The 6,550-nt window shown below is 36.0% G+C and overlaps 1 pseudogene; it reads left to right on the forward strand.

Annotated features, from left to right (window-relative positions):
* The first annotated feature begins 3,242 nt into the window (after positions 1–3,242).
* Positions 3,243–4,609, forward strand: LOC125641593 (beta-1,3-galactosyltransferase 2-like; annotated as a pseudogene).
* Positions 4,610–6,550: the final 1,941 nt, after the last annotated feature.

Below are 6,550 nucleotides of genomic sequence, written 5' to 3' on the forward strand. Positions count from 1 at the left end.
TCCTTTTCTTTTTGCGAATACAGACTAACACGGCTGTTACTCTGAAACCTAAAAATATCTGGTGTGTTCTTCTTAAGTGCCTAGGCCTTGGAAGCATGGGAACACAGCAGAATCTCAGCTTCCATTTTTTTAAAATGTGTTTGTTTATTTTATTATATTTTATTTAAGCAAGTTTCTTCTACCCCTCTTTCCATGGTTGTGGGAAAATGCTGGAAAATGTGAACCCTGAAGGAGCAAAAGTCAGACATCAAATAAAAAAGAACTCCACAAGTATTATTATTTTTTTATCTCATGACTGTTGGAAACCTAACTCATGTTTTTTTGAATATGAGCTTTGTAATATTGTTTCAGGCACCTAGTCTTGAAAACATTGCTCTAAAATTGTATGTTGTTGATGGGGTTTTTTTATTCTAAAAGAGCTGCTAGGATTCCTTATTTGCTCAGAGGAAACTTAAGTTATTTTATTTAAAAAAATCTCCTTTAAGCAAATCTCCGACAAGCTGCTTTACAATGAATAAATAAGATGGCAAAGTGGAAACTTGATAGGGTTTTGGTAAGAAATCCAAAATGGTGAGAACTGTGTGGATTTTTATTCTGTACTTGTTCTATACTTTAGCCAATAAGAAACAAGCACTATCCTAAAATTTTAACTTCTTCTGTGTCATTGATGGCTGACCAGCTGCCAGTTTTTAAATTATTTTTTGGATCTTTATAAAATAAGGTGATGTCTGATTTATTTTATTTTTTAAAAAGTTTTATTTGTTTTTTTTTGTTTTGTTTTGCTTTGCTTTTTGTTTTTTGTTTTTTCCCCAGGAAAAAATGGTCAACTCTCCAGAAGGATGACTTTTGGCAGAACCTTCATTTGGTATCATTATGTTTTTCTTTCTGATGCTCTGGGTTTTGCCAATAGAAAAAGAAGAATTTCATTTTCTGTTTGTTTGTTTTTTCTGAATAAGGTAAGGGGCAATATAAAATCCATGGTTCCTCTTTGATGGCTTTCAGCATGAAATGATTTGGTGTTGACAATTCCTAATGAATTAATGTTAAAGCAAATGGTTGGGAGCTGAAGCTGAAACTAGCTTAACCATTGGAACAATTTACCTAGGGATATGAATAATTCTCTATCACTTAAAGTTGTAAAATCACAACTGGATATATTGCTGGAAGATGTTTTAGCTCAAATAGAAATTATGGGCTTGATGCAGGAATTATTGGATAAGGTTCTATGGCCTGTTATGCAGTAGATCAGACTAGATGCTCATAATAGTCCCTTTTGGACTTAAAATCTGTGAATGAAGTCATAGCATAAAAAAGCAACCATCAAAACTGTTAAACTTGATAGAGGTCTCAGCAGAGAGTTAGGATCACATGCTTCTAGAAAGAGAGGCAGAATTCTCTACTATAATGGGAATAACAAATAATAACAATATAAAGTACATGCATTCTGAGATAAAAACAGGGATAATTTGGTCTATTGTCAATGGGATAGGATTTACCCCCTTACTTCATTCTGGATTATTCTGAACCAGGCTTCCTGATGATTGCGGCACACTAGACTGAGTTCTGCTACTCCTTCTGGCCAGTCCTGGGGGATCCCATTGTAGGGACCCAGTCTGTCTCCTTTTCTGAACCTTTGCTGGCACCAGTGCTGACTTTCATTATGCATTTCCTCTCTGCATAGCCTGACTTTCTGTAAGGAGAACATACAACCTGAGCACTAATTTATTTCAGCAAAATTAATCTCGTGCAGCCCACAGGTTTTCTGCCCTTTCAGTTTGTGAAAGGCAGTTCAATACAGGTAATATGCCTAGCTTTCCCCCATGCCACATCCTTTGCTGTAATAATTTTCCAGTGCATTGCAAACTGTGTATCTACAAAGCTTTTTGATTCTAGAGATAAGTTTTTGTATCCTTTGGGGCGGGGGAAGAAACTGGAGTTTGACCCCTACATACTGCAGAATGGACAACAGAATTATCCTCAAGCCTTAGAGGCTGTCCATCTGGAATTAAGGCGTAGAGAGGCGATAGAATCTGCACTGCCCATGGTCTCCAGGGCCTGTGGACAGAGGACTTCTATCTGACTACCTAAGTCATTTACGTAGCTCTAGTCCTTTCAGTATTTAGCACCTTTCATGATCTCAAAATTCACATAAAAGCAGAACTGAGAGAGTAGCCAATTTTTCAGTTTGGTGGCTTGAACCAAAAAAGAAGAGAGAATACTGTTTGGGTCAATACAACGCAATTTTTTTTTTTCGTTCTTTCCAACTAAATTAAAGACTTAAAAAAAGTTTCAGATCAAAGGAAACATTTTGCTCAACCCAAAATGAAATATTTAATTTGTGCTGTTTGTAACCTCCTTTTATATGTGGTTTTTAATACAATTCAGTGAAATTCTGAAAAGAAAAAGCTTACTGAAAAGAACAGTCAAAACATTTTGTTTCAGAAGTGCCAAAGCAAACTTTTTCCAGGTTTTTTATTCATCCAAAACAATTAACCAAAGTAGACCTGACCCTTGTATGACCCAGCTTGTTTTGGTGAGCAAATTATTCAAATGAAAAACTTCACCCAGCTTTACTTAAAAATACAACAACATAAAAAAAATATAAACACTTACAAATTATAACTAAAATTGAAGGTACAGTTGTTTTCACGTGCAGGGTGGTGATGAGCTTGAGTATGTATCAGATTGACCTATGATTGATACAGATAGATAAAACATCTGTACGTTAAGATGTTGTTGTTACTGCAAATATGGTTCATTTTAGCATGTTTAATACATAATTAAAATAGAATGTGCCCTGTATTCTTCATAAATATTTGCTTGTTATGGGTCTCTTCTCTCAGTATAAAAGAATAATTCCATTAATGTTAAAGTCACACTTTTAATGGAAAGACACATAGGATATGGAAAACATTTGGAGTTATATTTTGGATATAACTGAAATTGCATTGCAGCAATTTGTTTTTCATATTATAAAAGTTGACCAGTTTTGTAAAGTTTGGGATAAATTGCATTGGGCAATAAGTGTTTTGTTTATAATTTTGTATTTGTATTATCCTCATAAAGAAAAGTTGGAAAATGAAGGCATCAGTAAAGTCCAAACATAGGATACCAGTTCTTTTGACAAGAAAATGACCAATCTACATTACATCAGGATGTAAATTAGGAAACATTTTTAATTAAAAGAACCCTAAAGAATCAATATTATGAAAGTAATTTGGTCATCTGACCGTGTCATGGAGGAAACCAATCAGCTGCATGCAAAACCCTCTTCTTCAGATATCAGTGTGACTAAAAGCAGTTTGTTCTGTATCATTTTGAAAACCACCACCATGACCTGCTATGGAAGATATTTTCCCATTTCTTGGAGGTGCTCCAAGATGTGTATTTTCTTGATTGACTCCACCTGTTTTCTAGGGATATATTTGTTTTTCATTCCTATGACACTTAATTACTTCGCTCTTTTAGCAAAAATCAAAATGAAAGAAAACACTGTCTTGAATTTAATGGAAAGATTTCCATTTCCTGCCAAAGGATATGAGAAACCTGAGACAGCAAAAGAAAACATTTTCCTGAGAAGCAATGTTTCCAGCTTCAGACAATTCTTGCTAAACAGGAAGATAGGGGGACTAACTGTAAATGCGGCACCATTTGCTACTGAAAGCAATGATACTCAACCCTTTAGGTTTGTTGTTAACGAAACAGATAAATGTAATGAAAGAACTCCTTGTTTAATACTATTAATAGCAACCAAAGCTGATGAAAAGCAGCACAGGGAAGCTGTCAGGAAAACCTGGGGAAATGAATCTGTGGTTCCAGGAATAAAAGTTGTTTGCTTATTTATGTTGGGTATTAACGACAAAGAACAAAATGAAGCCCTACTGCGGGAAAGCAGTCAATATCATGACACATTCATGACCATTCAACAAGACTTTCTGGACACAAGGTTACAAGAACCTAACTCTTAAAACCTTAATGGGCTTGAAGTGGGTTGCCATCTACTGTGGTGGTGCAAATTTTGTCATGAAAACAGACAGTGATGTTTTTGTTAATACAGAATATTTAATACAAAGTCTCCTAAGACCACTTATGCCTCCTTCACAGTAGTATTTCACTGGCTATCTTATGAGAAATGGTCAGCCTCATCAAAATAAAGAAAGCAAATGGTACATGCCCAAGGAAGTCTACACAGCTGAGCGCTACCCTGATTTTTGTTCAGGAACTGGATATGTCTTTTCTGGAACCCTGGCTGCAAAAATTGTCAATGCATCTTTAAAAGTCATGTATACATACTTAGAAGATATTTATGTAACTCTTTGTCTTGAACAAGCAGGAATTAATATGGTGCCCCCACCTAATAACTATTTGTTTAATATATATAAGTCCCATTTTCTCCTTGTATATACAACAGACTGATTACCTCCCATGCAATTTATCCAAATGAACAGATAATATACTGGGAAACATTGCAAAATAACAAACATGTATGTGGTAAATAAAGCAAATGTATGGCAGAGATTGTCTGGGATTACAATATTGGCTTCTACAGTATTTCAGCCTTACAATTGCTGAATGTTCACCATGAACCGTCTATGGAGGAAGAGACAGACTTGACACAATATCCTTCATTAAGGTTTCAATTAAATTTATTTTTACAAAAAAAAATAAAATTATACTGAAGTTGTGTTTTATCCCCAGAACAACTTCAGCATAAGTACTGTTTTGGTATAAATATTATTGCAATTTGCAACGATTTGGGGCTTTTATTCTACTTCACTTCAAAATGAGTTTCAAATAAAGAAATTAAATTAGGGAATTCTCTTTTATTTCCTAACCACACTATAGTTTAATCATGCACTAGCATCTTGTGCTACCTTCTAGTACCTTGATAATTACCTGTATTTGATTTTTAAACCAAAAGATGCAACAACAGTGGCTACTTTCCTTTCCTACAGAAATAGAGGGAAATTATCTTGTATGCCCTTGCTGCTGCTGGAGAGAACAGTTTGAGTCCTTCCTTTTACATCTTCTTTTCCAAACTTTGGCTACCTTCTCTGTTTGGGTGCATTCCAGAGCAGGGCAAGTTCAATGAGTCCAGTGCAGACATTCAATTGGGTTTCAGTCTGCAGGACCTAAGATTCAGTATGATGGTCTCTATTCAACTGCTTCAGACTCCTATATTACACAAACTTTGGGGAACTGAGTTCCGCAAGGGCTGACGAAGGAAAAGAGTAAGTAATTGATGTGTATGTTGTGTGGAATAGTGGATGGTGCGTGTCCGTTTCACTGAGTGAGGGGAAAACCTGCCACCGACCTACGGGTGCTAGAAAGACTGCAAAAGTGGGAGGTCAAATTTGAGCGGCGTTGCAATGCCATGGTGTGACATTGCACTCCATATGTTTTATGGAAATATGCTAATGTACACATATTAATTCAAGTGACACCATCATAGGATCTAATCACATTAGCCACGCCATCAGGGGCTCATTCACCTGCACATCTACCAATGTGATATATGCCATCATGTGCCAGCAATGCCCCTCTGCAATGTACGTTAGCCAAACCGGACAGTCTCTATGCAAAAGAATAAATGAACACAAATCTGACATCAGGAATCATAACATTCAAAAACCGGTAGGAGAACATTTCAACCTCTCTGGCCACTCAGTAAAAGATTTAAGGGTGACAATTTTGCAACAGAAAAGCTTCAAAAACAGACTCCAAAGAGAAACTGCTGAGCTTGAATTAATATGCAAACTAGATACCATTAACTTGGGTTTGAATAGAGACTGGGTGTGGCTGGGTCATTACACATATTGAATCTATTTCCTTAAGTTAAGTATCCTCTTGTCAACTGTCTAAATGGGCCATCTTGATTATCACTAAGTTTTTTTTCTCCTGCTGATAATAGCTCATCTTAACTAATTAGCCTCTCACAGTTTGTATGGTAACTTCCAACTTTTATATATATATATATATATATATCTTACTATATGTTCCATTCTATGCATCCGATGAAGTGAGCTGTAGCTCATGAAAGCTTATGCTCTAATACATTTGTTAGTCTCTAAGGTGCCACAAGTACTCCTGTTCTTTTTGCAGATACAGACTAACACAGCTGCTACTCTGAAACGAGTGAATATGATGTATCTGGGATATGCTTCATGCAAAAGGACTCTTGTAAGGTCTCTTTACAAAGCTTATAATCTACTGAGTGTGTTCATCCTGTTTGTTTGCATGTATTATTTCTATGTCTGCAGTTATCAGAATAAGATATAAACTTGTATTCCTGATGTAAACATTTTAAGTGGAAGCCATTAAGGGTGCTTCAGAATCAATGAACCTGTGAATGGGTTTGTTTACCTGCAAGCCTTCCTGTATATGTGTCTCCCAGCTACGAGGTAATGAAGAAGGTGATGAAGGTAATGAAGAAGATGTGATCATGTCACCTGAATTGGAATCCATCTTAAACTTGGTGCTTTTTCATTTAGAAAGAGAGGTGGGGACCCAGAGAGACAAAAGATTCCCACCTTGTGCCAAAGCTATAAAA

This window comes from Caretta caretta, chromosome 8, assembly GCF_965140235.1.
Source record: "Caretta caretta isolate rCarCar2 chromosome 8, rCarCar1.hap1, whole genome shotgun sequence".
Classification (NCBI taxonomy): domain Eukaryota; kingdom Metazoa; phylum Chordata; order Testudines; family Cheloniidae; genus Caretta; species Caretta caretta.